The following is a 23,598-nucleotide window of genomic DNA, read 5'->3' on the forward strand; positions in this document are numbered from 1 at the left end:
CCACGGGGGGACTGGGGATAGTGGGGTGCAGGGGTCCAATGGGAGATGGACAGATGGAAGGGTGCCAGGTCGTCTCCCGACCCCGCCGCGTGGCTGACAGATGGTCTGAGAGACGTAAACAGAGTGACTGGGCACTTTCTCGGGAAGGCAGACCGTGGGGGGAAATGGGAGAACCCGGGGGGTCGCTACAGATCGCGAGAGGGTACATGGAATGACCTTATACATAATAGAACATATAATAACACAATTCCACAAATAGCAATATATATATTTTAAAAGCCAACTACAACTACATCAAAAGAGATACTTACACAACTGTATACCCAGGAAAAAGAATTTCACACAGATATATGTGTGTATATGTGTATACATATATACACATATATTTAATAGCAAATATATATATATACATATATACATATACATATATCTATATCTATATCTATATCTAATATATATATATATATATATATATATAGTATACCAACAGAACAACATTAGTATACATAAATATAACAACATATACTAATGGAAATAAACCCATACAAATAGCAAGACACATATGGAAATATACACGGAATTATCACTGTCTATGTGCAAGTCCATGTATCTCTAAACAGATCTACAAACAGAGGGATCCCAGCTGCCCCATCTCCAAAGCCTCTCCCTCAGTCTCTTCCTCCCGTGCAGAGCAGCTCTCCTGGACAGGGATGGCAGAAGGCACAGCTGGCAAGCAAAGGGAACACTGAGTCAGTACGGGGACCTTTCCCTTGGCAACAGCTGCACTTCCATGAGGGAGGAGAAGATCTCAGAGCCTCCCCAGGAGAGTGAGAAGGAAAAAGCAGCCGAGCGGGCCAGGCCGTGGTGAGCGTAGCCGCGGCGGGACTGTCCCCCAGCCCCGGCAGCCCGGCACAGCCGGCACAGCTCCCGGGCCCTGCCGGCACAGCTGCCTTGCCCAAGGACAGCCCCTGTGCCAGCCGGGGCAGCTGTGCTGAGCAGCCCCAGCACGGGCAGGGCCCGCTCCTGCCCCGCCAGGCAGTGCCCGCAGCCTCAGCCCCGCCACCCTCAGCCCCACCCTGCCTCCCCGGTCCTGTGCCTCACCCGGGCTCTCTCCAGGGTGGCAGCAGCAGGTCCTCCATCCCTGCTCTTGCTGCTGGCCAGCGGCTTCTCCCTGCTGGATCCCGTCGGTCTCCGGCTGTCCTCAAGGTCTTCACTGCAGCTCTGGCAAAAGCGGAGGCTCTGGAATTACTTCCAAGGCCTGGCGGAGCTGCAGTCCCGGAGCCCTCTGTGCTCCCTGCCGGCCCCTCCATCCCCTCAGCCCCGCCATGCTCTCGGCAAAGCCCCAGCCCCCTTCAGTTTCTTCAGCCCCTCACAGTCCTCTCACCCCCTCAGTCCCTTCTGACCCTTCCTGTCCCCCTAGACCCGCCACGCCCTCGGCCTGTGCCACTTCCCTGTCACCTCAGTGCCACCATCGCCCTCGGCTGCCCCACACCCCTCAGCCCCAGCAGCACCTCAGGGTCACCGTCCCTTCAGCGTCACCGCCCCCTCGGCCCCCTCGCTCTCACCGTCCTTCAGCAGCTCCTCAGGGGACAGGGCCTGGGGCCAGCGGCAGCTCCCACTGCTCCAGGGACACCCGGGCTCGAACTGCTGCTCCGCCCGGCCCGGCCCCAGCTCGGACCCAGCACAGGCAGAGGGGACACAGGGGGCACAGGGGAAAAGCAAGAGGTGAGGGAGGAAGCAGAGCAGAGGAAGAAGTTAAAAAGAGGCCTATACCTATACAGGCATCAATCTATGTAACTAAACTCCCATACATCAAAATAAAGATGCCTATCTATAAATGTAACTACATACACTTAAATGTAACTATACACATGTATAAATGCAACTATGGGCATCTATAACTAAAACTGCACACCTAAAAATATAAATATATACACTTAAAGCTAAAAATAAATTAACTATTCAGATCTCTAACCCTCTAGATAGATAAATGTAACTATATAAACCTATACATACAACTACATACATAAATGTAACTATACGCATCTATTAATATAACTAGAGACAGAGGAATTCTACCTGCCCGATGGTCACAGGCTCTTCCTCTGTCTCTTCCAGCCACACAGGGCAGCCCTCCTGGGGAAGTCAATCACACTGGATCTGGGAAGCAAAGGAAACACTGAGTCAATATTGGCCTTTGCCCAAGTGTCCCTTGAGCACCAATTGTCCGTCCATGAGGAACTTTAAAAGATGGCCTGAAAGGCAGACTCTCACTTGGCAATTTGAAGCCTGCTCTTTAAAGAACAGGGATCCTTCCAAGTGTTCAAAACTGAACAGTATAAAGTATTTAAGTATCCTGACAGAGTCTCAGCACTCACAGTGCAAATGGCACCCAAGAGAGCTTGAAACAGAGACAGTGCCAGTGACAGAGAGACCACCGTCCTCACTGAAATGGCTGAAGGCTGCTGAGGGCTGAGTTATGAACCAAATTGGGACAGCCAGCTTGGTGATACAACTCCCACAAGGTCAGGTTTATTCCCTGCTCTCTTGCCACAGCAGAGGACTTGGTGTCAGAGCCTCTACAGAAGCATGGAGGGCAGGGCTCGGGCAGGTTGTGCCAGTGCAGGATTTGAACTAAAGGCACCGGGAAGCACCAACCCTTCAGACAAGAACTCAACTCTTCTCATCTCCCCTCCTGCCAGAGGCAGGCTCAGAGCAGCCGTCTCACACCTCTCTAAACCAATGGGGGCTCTGTCCTTACCAGGCTCCTCGGGCTCTGGAGAACTGTTCCCGCAGCTCTTGGTGCCAGATGGAGTTTCCTCGGCTGCAGCTCGGTCCACAGGCTCCCCTCCTGAAGACTCAGGGACAACATTAATATTCCCCTTGAAAGAACAATAGAAAATAAGAAAATTAGAGATCATTCGGTATTTTGCTGGGATCACATCAAGGATAAGTTACTCTCCTTCTCCATGTAACAACATTGAAAAGCTCTCAGCCCAGCCTCTTCTCTTCCTCTCCAATGGGATTACCTGAGCAGAGGGAGACCTTTCAGACAGGGACCTCCTGATCTCCCAAATCATTTGCTCTATGGCAAAGCCTAGATCCACTGGTGGCAATTGCTCTTCCCCAGGGGCCTTCTGCGCTGAGCTGGAGGCTGTCAATGCTGCAGCACTGCCAGGTGGAGCACTGGGGGCTGAAGTGCCTGAGGCAGCTGCAAGAATCCAAACACATTGGTCAGGCTCCACAATGTGGCTCTGGGACACAGATCTCTGTTGCTACCCTGGATCAAACATCACAGGAAGCACACAGGAAAACCAGACAGAGAACCTTCTGGCTTTCTAATAGGTTTAATAGGCTTGACAATTTTGGGCCAAGAATGACAGAGCTGACAGATCCTTATGGAAAGATACTTCAGTCACTTTTCATGACCTTTTGGAAAAGCAAGGAGCTACAGCTCTTTTCCTACCTTGCGAGACAGAGGCTGGGGGCTGCTGCTCCCTGTGGAGAGGCTGGAAGCTGCCGGGCTGCATCCTGAGCAGCTCCCGGTCGACTGGAGGCAGCTGCTCTCCGTAGAGGTCCTGGAAGCGGCTGCGGGGCTGCGCCCCTGCGAGCGGCAGCAGCGGCTCCCCACAGAAACCGAGCAAGTCGGAGGGCGGGATCTGAAGCACCTCCTGCTCGGCGGGCGGCGGCCGCTGCCCATAGAGCTCCTGGAAGTGGCTCGGCCCCTCCCGCCGGGCCGGCACGGGCCGGTCCCGGTGCAGCAGGTGGAAGCCGCAGGGCGGGCGCCGGGCGAGCAGCGGCTGCTCTCCGGGCGGCTGCTGGAAGCGGCCGGGCCAGGGGCTGCGCAGCTCCCGCCCGTCCGGCAGCGTCCACTCCCTGTGCAGCAGGAGGAAGCGCTGGGCGGGCGCCCGGGCGGCAGCGGCGGCCGCTCCGTGGGCAGCGGCTGGAAGCGAGCGTGCCCGCCCTGCCCGTCCGGCAGCAGCCGTGCCCCGGGGAGCTGCTGCGAGCCGCAGGGCGGGCGCCTGCGGCACTCCCGCCCCGCTGCCGGCCGCTGCCTGTTGGGCGTGCTCCGGCGCCTGACGCGGAGCAGGAGGTCGGGGCGGTCACGGCGAAAGCAGGGGTTGCTGTAGTGGAGCCAGGCCCCGGCATCGCCCGGCGCAGCTGAGCCAGCCCGGCCCGGCACCCTGCGGAAGCCGTAGCGGTGGAGCTGGCGCACGAAGCTGCGGAACTGCGTGGCCCTGAAGGGGTGCGGGGCCGGCCCCTGGGCGTCGCCCGGGCTGAGCATCTCCCGCTCAAAGAGGGAGCGGTCGATGAGCAGCCCCTGGGCCCGGCTCTCCCAGCGCATGGAGCGGACGCTGTTATAAATAAATTCACTTTCAAAGGCAAAGTTACTAATAGTTAATTATTACACTAAGCCATTATGGATTGTTAATCAATATAATGAGGTGTTATATAATTAATGTGATAAGTTATTCAGTTAAATGTACGGTTATTTAAGTGTGTGTATATGGCTACTAAACAGAGAAATGCAGGTTAGTAATAAGGTGCAATAGTAAGAATGTTCCAGAAAAGTTACATCAAAGGGTGATGAGAGCAACTCGAACTACAATTGGGAAACCAGCCACCCAATAGGATTGCTGTATTCCAAACTGATTGGTCGGACTGCACCATCTTACAGACCTGTCAGTGAGCAAGAAAAGGACCCATCTGCAAGAGGATCCAAAGCGCACCAAGCAAGCAACCCCAAGAGACTTTAAAAATCCCTGGGTGGGACGCACCCGGGGTCTTTCAAGGGTACCTCGTGTCTGGAGAAACACCTTGTTACACGGCACTGTTACAGTTACCTCTGGCTTTTCCCGCAGGCCCTAGGCTTACCCTGAGGCCTCCTCCTCTGTTGTTCTAGTTTTTAACAAATAGGCACATTTTTTCTAGAAGTCATCAACCTCCTTTTAATTTCATTTTGCCTGTTTACCACAATGAAATTCAGGATTTCAGCAGCAAGACAAGAGCAGGCAGCTTGGCAGGCCTCCATCATCTCCAGTACTCACCTGCCTTGCAAATTCCTCTGGTTCCTTTAGCCATTGGCTGAACTCCTGTTCTTGACCTGAGGCCTTCTCCTATTACCTGTGAGATTGGGACCTGTTTGCTTCTACCTGTGGCACATTCTGAGGAGGTTTAGAATGAAATGATGGACAAGAATTCCACAGAACCTGCATTTTGGATTGTTTGCCTGTTTGGTGCTTGCAGCTGTCTGCAGCAGATTTGGAGTTTGTGGTTCAGTGAGCTATACGGCCCAGAAAAGAAAAGGCTAAGCTCAGGAAAACCAGGATCAATTCACTCAGCTCCTGCAGGCCAAAAATGAGAGTGCAGCAAATGACTGAAAAATGCAGTACTACTATGCAGCACGTATCCAGCGTGGGCATGACAGAGATTTCAAACCCACATCCATGGAGGAATCTGACCTGGCAGGTTTCCCACAAGCCAAAGGGAGTGTTTTTTTGCAAAGGCACCAGGAGCTCAGTGTGGGACAGAGAACTTTGTCAAGAGAAGGGCTGACCTGGCAGCTGGTGGAAGTGGAGAGAACAGGCATGGGTGCACCCACACTGTGAGGGCTGCCCCAAGGGCCCCCCTGGCCATTAACATGACGTGGGCACTGCCCCGTGCAGAGGACGTGTCCCTGCCATATTGCCAACATCAACACTGCTCCAGTGCCATGCAAACACATATGGGCCATTTGTTCCTTGGCACATGACGTGGGCACTGCCCCGTGCAGAGGACATGTCCCTGCCATATTGCCAACATCAACACTGCTCCAGTGTCATGCAAATACATATGGGCCATTTGTTCCTCGGCATCTTTTCCCCACTAAAAAAATCGTTCTTCCTTCAGTGAGCCCTACAATTTGCTGGTTGATGTTAGCCATGCAGTAAATGTGCAGGAATGACAGGCATTCCAATTTAGGGAACTAGTTTTAGTCAGAAGCACTGGTGGCCAAGGTACAGGGTGTGTGGGCTTGGTGCCTGTTCTGCATTCCTCTTGGATACTTTGAGCTACGGGTTATGCACTGCAAGCAAGTTTTGTGTTGCTTTGGGACAGTGTGTGCCCTGTCAAAGGAGTCCTTTTTGTCGCCTGATGCTGTTAAGGCTGTGGACAAATGCAAGCATCCTTCTCTTTCCCCTGCAATTGTAGGGTGTGCAGGCATGTGCAAGTGTCTTAATTTTGCCTTCTTCTTATACAGTTGGCTGATTGCTGCAGGTGACCCTTTTTTTCCTCTTTGTCTTGTGTTGCCTTGTAAAAGACAACGGCAACCTGGTTCTGGGGGCAGCACGGTGGTCCGGCCTCTCCAGACCACTCGGGCTAATCGACAAAGACGCTGGCACCAATTTGGTGGACGATCGAAAAGCCTTTATTATCTCATCTCGTGGGTTTAAATAGTCTCGGGGGTCTTTGCTACGTCAGAGGGGGGTTGTGGGGTCTCAGGGGTTAGTCGGTAGTGGAAAACTACTGCAACAGGTGTGGTCACATGCTTCTGGGGTTAATAGATAACGTGGGGCAGGGAGAAGGGGGGAAGGGTCTCTCTTTCCGTCACATCCCGTGATCTTCCGTTCGCCTGTCCCTATCTACCACAGTCTTGCACAGACTGGGGACGTGTGCAGGTGGGTTCTTTTTCCATTTTTTTCCCTGGCCTGCAGACTTGAGCAGAACAGATCAAATGATGGAGTGAATCCATAGAGCAGTTGGCAGGGCTTTCTTGTTGGTGTCATCCCACAAAGTTTTTAACGGTCTGACAGGTAAGTAAGAGATTTTTCACTGGGCCGAAACAAAACTGACATAATGATGCCATATTTTTGGTAAAGCTCCTGCCAACAGCTTCAGCTCAAAAGGGAGTGTCTCTTGCCCAGCAGGGTGTCTGAAGGCATCCATTTTTTATCTCTGTGGTTGTAGGATCTGCAGACACATGCACGTGTCCTTTTTTCTTCCTTTTTCTTTTACACTCTGTGGATTTCTGCAGGTGTCCTTTTTTCCCGCCCTGATTTGCTGTACAACTACAGAACTCATGCAAGTGTCTTTTTGTCTTCCTTTTTTGGCACAGTCTGCAAACTTGTGCAAGCATCCATGCTTTTTCATTTAGTGGTACGGTCTGGGGACTTTTGCAAGGGTCCATTGTTTTCATCTTTTCACTGCACACTCTGGGCATTCTTGCAAACGGGTGATTTTTCTCTTTCTGTTTCATGGTCTGTGGACTGAGCAGTGTTGTTCAAATGATGGAGCGAGTCTGTAGAGCAGTCGACAGCGCTTCCTCCTTGGCGGCCCTCGCCGTACTGCCGCTGGCGCTGCCGGGCGGGCATCAGTAGCTGCGTCTTGGGCAGCATGGCCGGGCCTCGGCTCCGTCTGTCACGACTCCGGCCCCAACTCCGCTTCCGGCTCCTCTCGGGGCCCGCGGAGGACACACGTAGCAGGGCCTCACCCCCGCCTCCCTGAGCTGCGCCTTCCCCGGACCAAGCTCAGCCGCTCAGTAGCGCGGCCGCCCGCCCCGAGCCGCCGCTGCCCCGTTCGGGTGGAGGTGCCCGGCCTGGGCTGCTCGGGGGACATAGCGGGGAGGTCGGGGATTGTTCCCAGCCCCGGCCCGAGCGCTGACAGCCGCGTCTCGCCCACAGGGAAGGCTCAGGAGCCCTGCAGGAGCGATTCCGCTGGGTTACCTGCAGGAGCGCGGTGCCCGGCGCCGTCTACTCGGGGCTGGCAGGGACGTGCGCGGTGGGGCTGGCAGGGACGGAGCAGGGGGCGGTGGAGGACAGGGAGCAGGGACTCTGCAGGTCAGGATCTGAGCTCAGCCCGCTGCTCCCACTGGCTCACCGGTGCCCATGGAATGTGTGCCACGGGATCGCATCGATCATTAGGGCGAGCTGGTGAGTGACTTGGGCCGACAGCAGAAAACAGCAAGGGACAGGCGGGGAAAGCCAAGGCCTGGGAGAGTGGAAACCACCAGGACACCTGGAGGGAGAGCGGGCGTGAGCTCAGTGGAGGGCTCAGAGCATCCTGGGCTGGGTGAGGGCTTCCTGAGCCCTGAACGGTACCAGCCCTGCTGATGGCCTTGTGGTCTTTTTGCAACCCTACAGAATCTGCATGCTCCTGGAGATTGAGCTGCAGGACAAGGTGTCCACTGGGTTCCATGGTGTTGTTCAGCTCTTGGATTTGTGGCAGCTCCCTAATAGCTTCTTGCTGGTGATGGATCGCCCTGAGCACTATCAGAACCTCTTTGACTTCCTTCTGCCATGGGGGCTGTAGTAGTAGGGACAGGCGAACGGAAGATCACGGGATGTGACGGAAAGAGAGACCCTTCCCCCCCTCTCCCTGCTCCACGTTATCTATTAACCCCAAAAGCATGTGACCACACCTGCCCCAGTAGTTTTCCACTCCCGACTAACCCTTGAGACCCCACAACTCCCCTCTGACGTAGCAAAGACCCCCAAGACTATTTAAACCCACGAGATGAGATAATAAAGGCTTTCGATCGTCCGCCACGTTGGTGCAAGCGTCTTTGTCGATAGCCCGAGCGGTCTGGAGAGGCCAGACCGCCGTGCTGCCTCTTAGAACCAGGTCGCCCGCTGTCTTTTACAAAGGCAACATATTTGGTGCCGAAACCCAGGAAGATTCGCTCGGGTAACGAGGTACACCTGGACAGGAGCAGCGGCCGGAGCGGTCAGACCGTATCTTGGCACAGGGAGACGTCCCAGGACCCGCGAGCATCATGGACAGCGTCGCCAAGGTCGTAAGTTTGAATTATAAGCAGTGGAGTATCGAATTTAAGCTCAAGGACTTTTATCTTGCTATAGCGAGGCTGCTTGAGCTTGGGGCAACCGAATGCCCAGTGGATGCCATGCATCCGGGAATATGGGAAAAGTGCACAGCCACGCTAGCCGAGGACACAAAATCCTCAGGCAGTGGCAAGAGCCTTAAGGCATGGGGCAAAGTAGAAAAAGCCCCGCGCAGGGCAATAGAAGAGCAGGAGACGTGGAGCGCGGCGCGTACGTGTTTATTAGTTACTCCCAAGCTTGGGGTGGGGGCGGGAACGCAAACTGCCCCTGAGAACGATCTGCCCGGTAGCAGGGACCCGAGGGGGCCCGGCGCGTCACCTCCTTCCCCAGATCAGAGCCCAATCCCTGCCGCGGAAATCCCCCGAGAAATCGCCGCTTCCCCACCCGTCCCGCCGCCGCCACCGGCCCGCGATCCGTTGTCAGAAGTGCAGCAGAGCGCGGAATGTTTTTGGCAAGGGCTGGCGAAAGAAGCCAGAGACGCAGAAACCGCGGCTCGAGAAAACACGTCGGCCATGCCGCCCCCCCAGCCCTTTGAAAATGGCGCTGGCCACCATGGAGAGGGGTGGGGCGCGGCCGGTCTCGGCGCGAAAACTCGAGAGCCGCGTGATTTCAGGAATGCGCATGCGCGGGAGAAAGAGGCGGAGAGCAGCAGAGAGCGCGGAGCCAATCGGCGGCTGCGCTGGGGGCCGCTACCATATAAGGGAGAAACCACCCCCTGCAGGAGGCGCAGCGAGCCGGGGGGCCGGGAGCGGCGCCAGCCCCGCGGGGAGGAGCGAGCTCGGAGCCGAACAAAAAGGCACCGAGCCCCGGAAGTGCGCCGGCATTCAACTTCCGACTCGGAGCCTGGCAGCAGCTCCGCCGGCTCGGAGGAGCCGACGGAAGCCGGCCAGAACTCCAAGACAGAGAAAACAGAGCCAACGTGATTTAAGACAAAACCAAGTAAAGTTCTAAGCCGCACCGAAAAGTGGTCACAATACGAACCAACCCAGTTTACCAGCTGGGGAAAAATATCCTTTTGGGGCTGCGGGAGAAAAGGGCGTCTCGCCAAAGAATGCGGGTCCCGGCCCCAGGGGAACGGGACGAGGGAGGGAGCGTGCGGACCGCACGCAGCCTCCTCCCACCGCAAATACAAGGCGGCTCATCTATGCCAACCCGCAGTGGGGCGGGGAGCCCTCATACTTCATACCCCCGCCAGAGACACAATTGCAGAGTTTCCAAACACAGCCCGCGGTACCTTCGTACCCACTACCACTGCAGACAGCGCCTGTGCTGTAGGGTCAGCAGGGGACGCCCCAGAACGGGACCCCTGGGTGGCCCTGGCCATGAAAATAGGGAAAGAGCTCCCGAGGGTGTGGGGGACATGCCGCCTTTATGGCAGTCAGGACCCCCACGTAATAGGGCTCCAGCTTTGGGCAGACACAAGAGCAGACTGCCTGATGTTTCCCCAAGCACTGGGGCCCCGACGCTGGCAATGCAAAGACGCCCCCGCAGTGAACGGGGTGGGAGGGCTGTCCCGAGCTTGAAAAAGCACCCAATTGGTAGCTATAACGCTGCATACAAAGAAAAGGCCAGAACGGACAGTAGCAGTCCACCCTTACATTTTACAAAACTCTCCACCCTTGATAGGAAGGGACATCCTTGCTATGTTAGGAGTCAGGATTACGAATTTATAATGAGGGCCACTGCTGCACACCCACTGCTGCCAATCAAACCTGACCTTCAGAACAAAACTAATGAAAAGCTGTGAGTTTCTGTTTGCAGGACATGCTCGTGAACCATCCCCGTGATGCATATACCCCTGCTCCAGAGAGAGATAACAGACCACCAAACCGCCAGACAAAGCCCGAAAATCCCACGGCGGTGAGACCCAGACATGCACAGTGTCTTTGTGCGATTCTGCTATTAGGGCTTGTGGCCAGAGGGCAAGCTGACCCAGGCCACTACCCTCATCAGCCATTTAAGTGGGTCACGCAACATCTTTCAAGCGACAAGGTGTTCAAAGAGATCACCACAGCAAACACCCCATCCTTCGTGTTCCACATAGCCAACCTGTTTAGAAGCTACCTTACTAAACCTAAGCGAAACCAAATCGAACCTAACTAACCCCTGTTAGCTTTACTATGATGTTAAACCCCCCTTTTTCTACGAAGGCATTGCTTTAGACACCCCCTTCAGTTATTACTCACGTTTACCAAACCACCCTTTCCTTAACAAGTCACAAGTTTGTACCTCACTCCAGTGCCTATATCTACGACTACCTCATTTTATATATGATAAGGGGAGGGGAGATGTAGTAGTAGGGACAGGCGAATGGAAGATCACGGGATGTGACGGAAAGAGAGACCCTTCCCCCCTCTCCCTGCTCCACGTTATCTATTAACCCCAAAAGCATGTGACCACACCTGCCCCAGTAGTTTTCCACTCCCGACTAACTCTTGGGACCCCACAACCCCCCTCTGACGTAGCATGCGGCTTTCGGGGGTCACTTGCGGCTTTCCCCCGTCCCTCCCCGGCCCCCCGGGACCCCTCCGGCTAGCTGTCCCCTCAGGGGACCGGGGTTTGCCGCGGTCCCGCTGCACTGGGCTTACCAGACAGCGGCTGGGTTAGCACGGTTCGAGCGGCTGCGGCACCTCAGTCGCCGCAAGGAGTTGAGATAAAGAGACAAAGAGAGGTCAGTTGTATGCAGTCCAGAAAGATTGTATTGCCTGAACAGTTGCAGGGACAAAAGACGCTGGGCTACTGCCCAGATACAGTTTTATACAGCAAAATTAAGAGATAAGGTCTAAACAATAGAGACAGTGTTCAGCATGGGCTCATCAGAACCACCCCAGGGGTCAGGTCCAATGGGAACTGCTCAGGGGTGGGGAGAAGGGGGTTTACATAAAGATGCTGAAGCGAAACTTTCCCGAAACAATGGGGCATACATAAATGTATCTTTCCCTCATACCTAAATGTATCTTTTCCTCAGCTTCCAACTCCCCAAGGCCTTTCTAAATCCCTTCCTCCACGATACCATGCTAGCGTGATAGCAACATCTCCCTCTTTTTTACTTAATAAGATGAACGGTGCCTTGGGAGAAGGTAAAACTGCGGTTCTCAAACTGCGGTGTCTTTCTGCTTGTCGTCTTCCCACCAATCGCTCTCCGTGACGGCAGCAGCGATGAGAACAGGTGCGGAAGCCTTAGGCTTCGAGGTGATGACCTTGGAGATTATTTGCTTAAGAATCCCAAATGCTAATAAAACTAAAAACAGTGCAACTAGAAAGTAAAAGATGTCTTTTAAAAGAGACACTGCCCACCCAGAAAGGTCCCAGTCTTTGAACAGATCTTTAAACCAATCCTCATTTTCTTGCTTCACACTCCCAATGAGGCTTCTCATTTCCTGAATGGACGAGTGGACACTCTGGCCTTTAGATGACAGATTAAAACAGCACAAACCATCAAACTCTTTACATCCATGACCATGTGCCAACAGCAGGAAATCAATAGCTGCCCGATTTTGGAGGGTAGCCTTTCTGGTTATTTCCTCGTCTTCTAGGAGGTTACTCAGGGCTGTTGATGTTAAATTTGCCTGCTTCGTCACCCAGCATTCCAGATTGCCTAATTCACTCAATGCTTTTGCTGCCGCAACCCATGGTAAAAACACAGAGACGGCAACTCTTTTGGATTTTGCCCAATGGTAAATTTCTGCATCACAATGTTCATCAAATTGACTTGCACTTCGCTTAGTAATTTTTGTCTCACCTTTTGCTCGCCCGATTGGAATTTGGGTCATGTTGGGGGAAGCAAGGGTCAGATGCCCGAAAGTGCATGGACCTCCAATAAGACGAGAGGGGATTCCAGGGTAAGCTCTGTCCCCACAGATAAGAAACACTCCTTTGTCCAGCTTGCGGGGACGGAAATCAGTGGTGGATGCAGATTTCAGCTTATAGACAGCTGTGCACCATTGACCCGCCCTGAATTCTACCTTGTACTGTTTGACTTGCTCATATAATTTTACTTCTTTGGTTGGGGAAAAATCAAATTGAATGCAATATTCAGCTTTTGCGGAGCCCAGGAGTTCTAATTCCTGGGGCTCTCCCTCAGCAGAGGGCAAGTCTAGGATCCACTTTTGCCACAAAATGAGGGGGTTTTGCACTGGTATTTTCCCTACTCCAGGTATTTTATTTTCGTTCACCTGCTTTTGCAAGCGGACCAGACCGATTGGGAACTCATCTCCCTTACTTGGAACCCCTACTAAACATGTGGACATCGGATTTTCTGCTGAGGCAGTAGACAAACACATGTGATCTTGTTTCAAGGCTTGGGCGAGTGTGACCCACACATTTTTCTTGGGCTGTGGAACAATCCACGCGTCCACCGTGCACGGGTAGATGGCCATTGTCTGGAACCAAACGATGAGCAGGAATGTGGAAATTGACATTCTGCTAGTCTGAAAGAAAGATAAAATCATATAACAAGGTAAACTAACTCTGAAAAAGGTACAATTTGCTCTGCCAGTATAAAGGAAAACAGGGATTAGGGGTCTCCTCCTTCCTTGCGGCGTTTTGTGTCTGACGCAACTGCGTTTTCTGTGGGATTCCCCTGAGTATCAGGGGGGTGGTTTTGTGGTGGACTCACTCCCCGTTCGGCAGTATATGGTCTGACCCATTTCTTAGGAATCCACCCGAGTCCAGAGGGTGTGGATACGCACGCATACCCCCGTCCCCAAGTGATGAGCTGGTGTGGACCCTGGATCTCTCCAGAGTCTGGATCCCTAATTAACACTGGAGGTCTCTCTTCGGGTCTGAGCTGTTGATGTTGTTTAAAATGACGCAGGACTGGGGGTTCAGGCCTATCAAAAGAACAATTTAAGAAGTTAATGGTGAAAAGGGCTTTGCAGAGCCTCATCTGCGGAGATAGGACCTGGATATCTCCCCGCTGGCGAAGGAGGACCTTTTTTAAGGTCTGATGTGTTCTTTCTATCACAGCCTGGCCGGTGGGGGAGTGTGCAATTCCTGTCCGATGGTTCACTCCCCACTCTTGTAAAAACTCACCAAACGCTCTGGAAATATAGGCTGGGCCATTATCTGTCTTGATGGTTGTGGGGACCCCTAAGGCTGCAAATGCCTGCATAAGATGTTTTTTGGCATCTGCAGTTTTTTGTCCAGTGTGGGCTGAGGCAAAGACTGCTCCGGAGAAAGTATCTACTGAAACATGTACATGTTGGAACTTCCCGAACTCCTGTATATGTGTGATGTCAGTTTGCCACACTTCACAACTGCGGAGTCCCCTGGGGTTCACTCCTGAACTCACAGTTGGTAAAGTGGACTCCTGACACTGGGGGCAAGCAGCCACAATTGCATTGGCTTGGTCACGCCGCAATTGGAATTGGCGGACCAGTCCCGGGGCATTTTGATGAAACAATTGATGGCTTACCTTGGCCTGTTCGAGGATGTTTGGTTGGCCAGCCAGCTGCAGAGGAGCAGCCAGTGCATCTGCTCTACGATTACCTTCAGCTATAAAACCTGGAAGATCTGTGTGTGATCTCACGTGCATTACGAAAAAAGGCTGCTCTCGGTGTGAAACTAGAAAGATTAGTTTTGAGAGCAAACTGAATATCACTGGGTTGGAAACCTCTTTGAGCACTGCATGTTCTGCCCTGGACACCACACCTGCTACATATGCTGAATCTGTAACTATATTAATTGGTTCTGAAAACTTTTCAAAGGCCCTGACAACAGCGTCCAGCTCAGCAACCTGTGGGGAGCCCTCCACAACCTTTACATCAGCTTCCCACTGCTGAGTCTGGGGGTCTTTCCATGTGATCACAGATTTGTGGGACCCTCCCGACGCGTCTGTGAAAACTGTCAGTGCTTTCAGTGGTTCACTGCTCTGGATACTTTTTGGGATCAAATGAAACTCTGTTTCAAACAATCTGTGGCCTGGATGGTTGATGAGAATTTGTCCAGTGAAACTGTCTAGGGAGAATTGCAAGTTTTCATTGGTCTGAAACAGGTGCTCGAGTATTTCCTTAGAGAGTCTCCCTGTGGATATTTTGATAGGGAGATGAATGCATGCGAAGTCACACCCTGCCAACACCTGCAATCGAGCCCTGGCCCTCATGATCAGCTGGGCCATCAACTCTTGTGGCTTGGTGATACTTTTGGACAACTGATGACCAAGGAACACCCACTCTATAATTAAGAGGGAATCCCGATGGTCTGTGTCCCATTGAAAGATCAACCCATGGAGGTGTGGCAACTTACCAAGGATGATGAATCCGAAAGGCAAGCCCTCACGACACCTGTGGGCCTGTCTGTCTGCTAGGGTGGACTGAATTTTCTCCAAAGCAGCCCTGGCCTCCTGGGTCAGGGCCCTCGGGGAGTCTAACTCTTCCCCCCCTTTTAATAAATTGAAGATGGGGGACAACTCTCCCGTGGTGAGCCCCAGCCAGGGTCTGACCCAATTTAGAGACCCGCAAAGCTGGTGGAGGTCTCGTAATGTTTTTGGATCATCATTTATCATTGGTCTCTGGGGTGTGATGGTTCTGTTACCAATTTCAAGGCCCAGATACTTCCAAGGCGGCAGGTGCTGCACCTTTTCCTTTTGCAACTCAAATCCAGCCGCCGACAAGGCTGAGATAGTGTCCTCCAATGCCTTTGCAAGTACGTTGTCACTGTTGGCACAAACAAGGACATCATCCATGTAATGATACAAAATGCAATCCTTCCACTTGACACGGACTGGGGACAGAACTCTGGCCACATACCACTGGCAGATGGTGGGAGAGCATTTGAGACCCTGAGGAAGGACTGTCCAATGGTAGCGTTTCATGGGAGCCGCTCTGTTAAGAGAGGGCTCGGAAAAGGCAAAGCATGGTGCATCATCTGGGTGTAGGGGAATTTGGAAGAAGCAGTCTTTGATATCAAGCACTGCCAATTTCCAATTCTGGGGAAGCATAGATGGGGAAGGCATTCCTGGTTGAAGAGATCCCATGTCCTCAATGACGTTATTAATTTTTCTCAGATCGTGGAGGAGCCTCCACTTGTCTTTCCCCGGTTTCTTGATAACAAACACCGGAGAATTCCAAGGGCTCTGGGTTTCTACTATATGTCCTTTTGCCAATTCCTCTTTTACAATTTGAGAGAGCGCTCTTGTCTTTTCTGTAGTCAGCGGCCACTGGTCTACCCAGACGGGTGTATCTGTGAGCCACTTAAGTTTTTGGGTAGGGCGCTCCTCAGTGGCCGCACCTAAAAATCCTGGGGGCTTGGTAGTTCTAACTTCGCCCCCCATTGGGACATGGCATCTCTTCCCCAGAGGGTGAATTTTGAATCCAGAACAAATGGGCGTAGAGATGCTGATTGCCCATTTGGTCCCTTGATTTGGACCACATTTTTGGACTGTTGTGCTACTTTTGGACCTCCCACACCTATAACTGGGTGGCCTACATTTTCCAACTCCCATTGCTTTGGCCATTTTTGAGGAGGAATGACTGTCACATCTGCCCCGGTGTCCATCATCCCCTGAAGGAGAACGGAATGGCCCTCGCTCTGGAGGCCACACCACACAAGGGGTTTCTCCTCTCCCAGCGTCTCGGTGTAAAAGACTGAGAGGGCATGATCATCACACAAAAGATGGGGCACTGGAATGGCCTGCGCAATGATCTGTCCCTCCGCCAGGAAAAGAGGAGGGTGGACACAGCGTGCCATGAGATAGAAGGTCCTGGGATCGAGTGTAACGATGCCAGGAGGGATTTCTATCTCCTTAGGAGTGTACTTTGTGTCCCCAATGACAAGGTACTTGCAGTTTAGTAGATCATTCCGTCTGCGAGTTTCGCAGTCCCGAATGCGGGGCAGGAGTTCTGCTGTGGCTGTGATGAAATGCCAGTCCTGATTAGAAAAATGAACAGGTTTAGTGAGTCTCAATCGGTAAGGTTCGGTCTTATCAGTGGTGTAAGCTTGGCTGCTGACACTAGGTACAATGTGGTGAACAGCAGCTCTGGCCACAACACCTTGGCCCACCCCATTTGTGTCATCACGCGGGATAGGACCGCGCTCCCCAATCAGTTTTTTTGCTGATTGGAGACCTCCCCCGCCCTCGTTTTCCCCCTCAGAGGGCACTGGCCTATGAGATGTCCCTCCTGGTTACAGAAATAGCATCGGCGTTTGGGTGCAGGAGGCTTGGCAGCCCTTGGTGTTTTTGGGGTTACCATTGCCTCTGCAATCACTTTCCCCCGTGGTTTTGTCACTGAGTCCCTTGTCATTAGTGTAGCTTTTCTCGTGCACTCCTCAATGAGCTGATCGAGTGTGGGTGGAGGCGATGCTGGAAGGGCCAGGATGACTCGCTGACAGGCTTCATTTGCATTTGTGGTGGCAATTTCGAGTGTGAGCTGATCTTGGAGCTCTGGATTTTGTACCCTTTTCTCGACTGAAGCTCTCACTCGATCCACAAAATCCATGAACGGCTCTGCAACAGACTGCTTCAAATCGATATAAGAAATGACAGGTTCTTTAGAAGGCATGTTAAAAAATGCACGTTCTGCCGCATCCCTGGACAGGTCTAACACTGATCTGGGAATGCCTGCTGCTTGCTTCTCAGCTTGGCTCCAATCACCCTCACCCACTAGATGTTCTAAGGTGATTTCCTCATCCTCTATATCTGTGGAATGGGTTGAACTCTGCAAAATCTCTGGAAGGAGGTCTCCTGCAAGCCTTTTCCAAGTTCTTTCCCACAATCTAAATTCAGATTGAGGGAGCAAACAGCTGAAAAGACGTCTCAAATCAGCAGGGACAAAAGTTTTGGAACTCAGAGTAGCTTTTAAAATGCTCTTAAAAAATTCACTCCTTTCTCCAAATTCACGTTTTGTTTTGCAGAGTTCCCTGATACTGTCGTATGAAAGGGGTTCCCATCTGGGGTTTTGTCCTCTCGCATTATAAACAACTGGGGCCATGAACAGAGGATCGGTGTCTGTGACCGGTTTCTGTTTCCCGGAGCCGACAGCCCCGGAGCTGGCAGCCCCGGCTCTGCCGTTGCCGAGGGAACCGGGAGCGAGAGGGGGGGCGGCTTGTGTGGGAGTGGCCGCAGCTGGCGGGGCCGTGTGGAGCAGGGCAGGGGCAGGGGCAGGGGGTGGTGATGACGGAGCTGCGAGGGGAGGAGCTGAGGGCTGGACCGTGGGCTGAATCGCCGCAAGGGAGGAGGGATTGGGATTGGGGATGGGCAAAGGGAGGGACACGAGGGCTGGGGGTGTGTTCTGGGCTGGCACGGGGAGCAAGGAATTCTGGGAAGGAGAAGGGAATGTCCCGATGCCGCCTCCATCTTGTGGTGGCTGCACGAGGGGGTTGGGGGGTGCAAAGCAAGGATTTTGAGCTGCAGGAGCGGAATCAGGAGATGGAGAAGGGTCAGGAACTGAATCTACATCTGCGCGGTTAGTTTTTTCAAAGCTGGGGATGCGGGGGGTTACAGGGGACGCGGTGTGACCCTTTTCTCTTCCCCGGGCGTCCCGAGTGTCTGCACTCTCTTTCACAAAGTCATAAACGAACAAAAAGATTCTCATAAAACCTTCTTTCACTGAGGGATCTCCTGCCTTTGTCCTTTCACTCAACACTGCACCCACACGCTTCCAAAACTGTCTTTCTTTCACATCTTGCTCTGTTACCTCTGAAAAACTTACTGTTACCCATCTGACAAACTCTTTCACCAGACTCTCAGGAAGTTTTGCACCTGCTCTCTGCAGGGGTTCTTGAACTTGCTTATAAATCTCTTTCTGCTGTGTAGTCAGCGTAACACCCATCGCTGGCTGCACAGCAAAGTCTCACCCAGCTGCTACAGCAAAAACCCCAAAGTTCTAAAGACCTGGCGGAGCTCCCGACACGCCTGCGCGCTGGCGTGTCCCCCCTTGGGCACACGGGAGCCTGACTCCAGTCTCCTGGCTGGACCCTCCCCGCCAGAACCGAGACTTACCAACCGCCGTTCTTCAGAAAACACACTGCAGCAACGGTTCCCGACCCCGCAGACAGTCTTCCGGGTGTTTGGAAGGTCCCGTCCGCATCCACGGACACAGCGCCGGACAGAAATCGGTGCCTGTCCCCGCGGCGGCAGTCCTGCCGGGCTTGTGTGGAAGGGCGAGTGCCCCACCACCAGCGCGGTCCGAGAGCTTCTCCCCGCGGAGCTGACAGCCTGCGTGGCGGTTTTTTCGCACCGCTCGCCGCTCTGTCGCTCGCGGCGACACCGATCGCAGTGTCCAGAAAAGCTCCCAACCGGTGCACTGCCCGCGGCGGCCGTGGCGTGTTCGCTCGAACCGGTGCAATGCCCCACGTTGGTGCGCCACTTGCGGCTTTCGGGGGTCACTTGCGGCTTTCACCCGTCCCTCCCCGGCCCCCCGGGACCCCTCCGGCTAGCTGTCCCCTCAGGGGACCGGGGTTTGCCGCGGTCCCGCTGCACTGGGCTTACCAGACAGCGGCTGGGTTAGCACGGTTCGAGCGGCTGCGGCACCTCAGTCGCCGCAAGGAGTCGAGATAAAGAGACAAAGAGAGGTCAGTTGTATGCAGTCCAGAAAGATTGTATTGCCTGAACAGTTGCAGGGACAAAAGACGCTGGGCTACTGCCCAGATACAGTTTTATACAGCAAAATTAAGAGATAAGGTCTAAACAATAGAGACAGTGTTCAGCATGGGCTCATCAGAACCACCCCAGGGGTCAGGTCCAATGGGAACTGCTCAGGGGTGGGGAGAAGGGGGTTTACATAAAGATGCTGAAGCGAAACTTTCCCGAAACAATGGGGCATACATAAATGTATCTTTCCCTCATACCTAAATGTATCTTTTCCTCAGCTTCCAACTCCCCAAGGCCTTTCTAAATCCCTTCCTCCACGATACCATGCTAGCGTGATAGCAACAGTAGCAAAGACCCCTAAGACTATTTAAACCCATGAGATGAGATAATAAAGGCTTTCGATCGTCCGCCACATTGGTGCAAGCGTCTTTGTCGATAGCCCAAGCGGTCTGGAGAGGCCAGACCGCCGTGCTGCCTCTTAGAACCAGGTCGCCCGTTGTCTTTTACAAAGGCAACAGGGGCTCCATGTTGGAGGAGGTGGTGCGGGGCTGTTCCTCCGGATGCTGGAGGCCATGCAATATTGCAGCAGCTGTGGGGTCCTGCACCAGGATATCCAAGCAGAGACCATCCTCCTCGACCTGGCCACCGGACAGGCAAAACTGATGGACTTTGTCTGTGGCACCGACCTGCAAGACACAGTCTGCCCACACTTAGCTGGTGAGCCCACCCAGGGCTATGGTCCCGGCTGGTCCCAGCATCTCATGGCGCAGCCTGGCTATGGCTCTGGGGATTCCCCCGTTTGCTGCCAGTCAGGGGCACACCTATGAGCCACAGAGATCTGCCTGTATAAGACAGAAGGAAAGATCAGAAGAACCATTCCTCCTTCTCTCACTGCTAAACCAGTTCTTCTCTTCCTCATAAAGACAAAATGCAGATTTTCTGCGCATCAGTGGCAGCTTATCACACCTGCAGAGATGAGAGGCTTTTTCCTCTGCTGCTGTGCTACAGGCAGGTTTAGCAGCATTACCTAACATGGATATTCACAGAGGGACCATGTAAAGACGTTAGAGGGCTCCAGGACGGTTTGGGTGGATACAGAGGAGAGATCTCTGTTGATTGCTCTTGGAAGATAAGGTTTATTTGGGATGGAGAGAGGTCCTGCCTCGAGCTGCTAGACACAGCACGTGGCTGGGCCTGAGGTGATGGGGGAGGGGAGAGACAAGGGGAAGAGCAGGGACTCCAAGAGGGGGGATCCAGGAGGAGGGAGGAAGTTCCAAGAGGGCGTCTGGCCCCTCGGAGACCCCTTATCAGGGGGGCTTCAAGGTGGGCTGGAACAAGACTTGGGCCAATGGGGTTACAGGCACTTGATGCTTCAGGGGAGGGTTACAGGTGTGGGATGAACCATACATTCTGGGGGGTGAGATGGAACAGTCCATTTGGCTTTTGGACCCCTCTGTAGGTAAGGTTGTTGTCCGGCCAGTAGGGGGCATGATATTCATCCTGGCTGTGCTGTTGTGGTTCTTCTGCTAGACAATCATATTTATCTATCCTTCCCAACAGGACCACAAGCAATTGACTTTGTGCCACTTAATCTCAAAGGCCACCACTCTTGGCAGACACAGATGGAAGAGACTCACGCACTCCCTGTTTGCCCTGCTGATGCACACCTGGCAGGTACAGCTTTCCCTGATGGGGAATAACAAGAAGGGACAGCTCCCCCAAAGCTGTGCAGCCCAGAGATCTGTAGGGCACCATCAGCACCTGGCTTCATAAGTGACCAGTTCTGCTGGGATGGAAACCAACCACCAAATCCTCGCTGACTTCAGCGGCGGCAGCAGCAGTGCCTGCATCTGATCCTTAGGTCTGGGGCTGGGCTAGACAAAGGACACCACCCCTGAAGGATGTGACTTTGGAAACAAACACCTACCACTGTCTCCTGTTGTTGGTGGTAGGGTCACACCAGCCTGAGGCACTAGGTAGCCCTCAATGCCACCTGGGACTGCAGATGACAGGCCCTGGCCTCTGGGACTAAACACAGGGATGAAGTCACTCTCCAGATCAAGCTTGCAGATGGAAAAGGCTGCCGTGAGCAGGCACCTGAAAGGGCGGACAAATGAGGCCCTCCTGCACTTCAGCTGTGCCACGCAGCCACACAGCCCCGGGCAGGCACTGCAGAGCACAGGGACAACAGAAAACACAGAAAGAGGGACAAACCCAGTCAAGCACAGAGGCTTTTCATGATTTCTGAGCCCCAGACAACCCCAACCGTGCCATCACCCACCAGTCCTTTTCTGTTGACAAAGAGCAGGTCCAGCGGGTGCCTTGCCTCGCTGGCCAGGGTCCTGCCAGGCCATTTCCTCTCTGCTCTCCTGTGCTGCCAGCAGACGTGCCCACCTTCTTCCTTCCACTTGCAGAGCCTCGTACCTATAATACATGGCCAGGTGGGAGGCAGGAGCAGTCCCAGAGGAGAGGTGCCAGCTACACCAAGCAGGAATCAAAACCCTCTGAAAGCACAGCTGAAAGCCTGTATCTCCACAGGATGTTTTGGCTGCCCTGCTCTTAACTGGAAATGCAATTGCCCTTTCTTCCTCATCCAGAAGTCCACAGCTGGGCACAAGCTAGCCAATGGGCAGCATTCCAAAGGCAGTGTAGGCTGGAGGTGGTCAAGGAAGAAGACACTTGCCAAATCCAAAACACACCAGAATGCCCTTAAGAGGGACTTTCCATCTTTAAGAAAGAATGGCCAATTCAGAAGTCAACGTAGAGCCTTATTCTATGGCTGACAAGGAAGGGAATTGTCCAACAGGCTTGAGGGTGTATAGGGCTTTAATTGTGAGTCCAGCCCCAAGCTGCATTTGGAGGAAGTAATCCTGAAGTGGTCCTGGTCATCTCTTCCGCTTCCTCGATTGCTTTGCTGCAAGTTTCCTTTGTTTTCATGTGAAAAGCCCTTAGAGTGGGGATTTAGATGGCAGGGGCCTATGTAATCTGTAGAAGGAATAACAGAAGTACAGTCATAGAAACAACAGCAGTATGAAAGCAGCCCTACAGCCAATCAATTTCTCTGAAGTCTTTTGTCTCCAATGACTCGTGACAAGTCAGGAGTCTAAAGAGAATCTAGCAAGCCAACTGTTCTGCTCAGTTTGGCCAGACAAGCACACACACCTCCTCTGAGTCATTGGCTAGGTGGCAGCCTTCTGCTGCTCCCGAAACAATCCCTGCTTTTGTCTTTACTCTAGAGGGAAGCTCAGGCAAAGCCCACCCAAGCCCAGCTGCCCTCAAAGGCAAAAGGAACTCCCCAAGCGCTCCCTGCCTGCATCCAAGCACCACGGTGGCTTCTGCAGGGAGTCCAAAATTCCTCTCCCAGCACCAAAGCAAGAAGGAACATGTGCTACTACAGCTCTTGCTGAGGCACACACACTAGAATACACTGCTCGATCGGACAAGAAATCCCCAGGACGTACTCAGCAGCTTCAGGAACCGCTTCTCTCTCTCCTGGCTTGAGCAGGGCAAACTGCTCATGCTCGGGTTTTCAGGCTGCAGAGAGGAGGCTTCTTCGGAGGATGCTGCTGCAGCAACAGCTTTGATGGCATATCCTGCACCCATCTGGGACAAGAAATTGGTTTGCGTCAGAGAGGTGCCTGGCAGAGATGCCCCGGACAGAGCATTTCAAAGGCAAGCCCTTAGGAACAGCACTGGTGTTAGGCTGCAAGCAGAGCTGTCAACTCTCCCCCTCCAGTCAAACCCAAACAAACAGTCAGGGACTACAGCTTGTCACAGTCAGCCGTAGTAGAGACTGCGAAAGGGAAAGAACAACTTTACCTTTCACTCTGGTTCTGAGGACTGCATTCACCATGGACAGGGACAACTTGTTCAGAATCTGCATGGGTCACACTGCTCGCCTGAACAAACCCCACAAAAAAATAAAGCGAGCACTGAGAGGCCAGCAGAAATACATTCCGAGGATTGCTGGCCCACTGGCCAAAGCACTAGCCCTGCTGCCCAGGGCAGCAGCTTGTGGGAATCCAGGGCTTCCCTCTGGCTGCCCTGGAGGGCCTGGGACCCCAGCAGGGGGTCAGGAAGCCCCCTGTACAGAGCCCCGCGTGACACTGTCTCTGATCTCTGTCCATGGAAAAGAGTTTTCAATCTTACAGGATGAATTACAAGCTCTGAGTGTTTGATATGAGTAATAATTAAGTGTGGCACGGGTGCAAATGTAAAATTTTAGGTTTCTAGATTAGGGGTTCAGAGGGG

The 23,598-nt window shown here is 53.3% G+C and overlaps 1 long non-coding RNA gene across 1 annotated transcript; it reads right to left on the minus strand.

The window, feature by feature from the left end:
* Positions 1-469: 469 nt before the first annotated feature.
* On the minus strand, positions 470-3,102 carry LOC140683558 (uncharacterized). The gene is made up of 5 exons (XR_012054730.1): positions 3,030-3,102; positions 2,762-2,882; positions 1,566-2,160; positions 1,102-1,221; positions 470-726 (listed from the first exon to the last, which is right to left on the minus strand). It is a non-coding gene; the product is annotated as an uncharacterized lncRNA (long non-coding RNA).
* Positions 3,103-23,598: the final 20,496 nt, after the last annotated feature.

Source organism: Taeniopygia guttata, chromosome 3 (assembly GCF_048771995.1).
Source record: "Taeniopygia guttata chromosome 3, bTaeGut7.mat, whole genome shotgun sequence".
NCBI lineage: Eukaryota > Metazoa > Chordata > Aves > Passeriformes > Estrildidae > Taeniopygia > Taeniopygia guttata.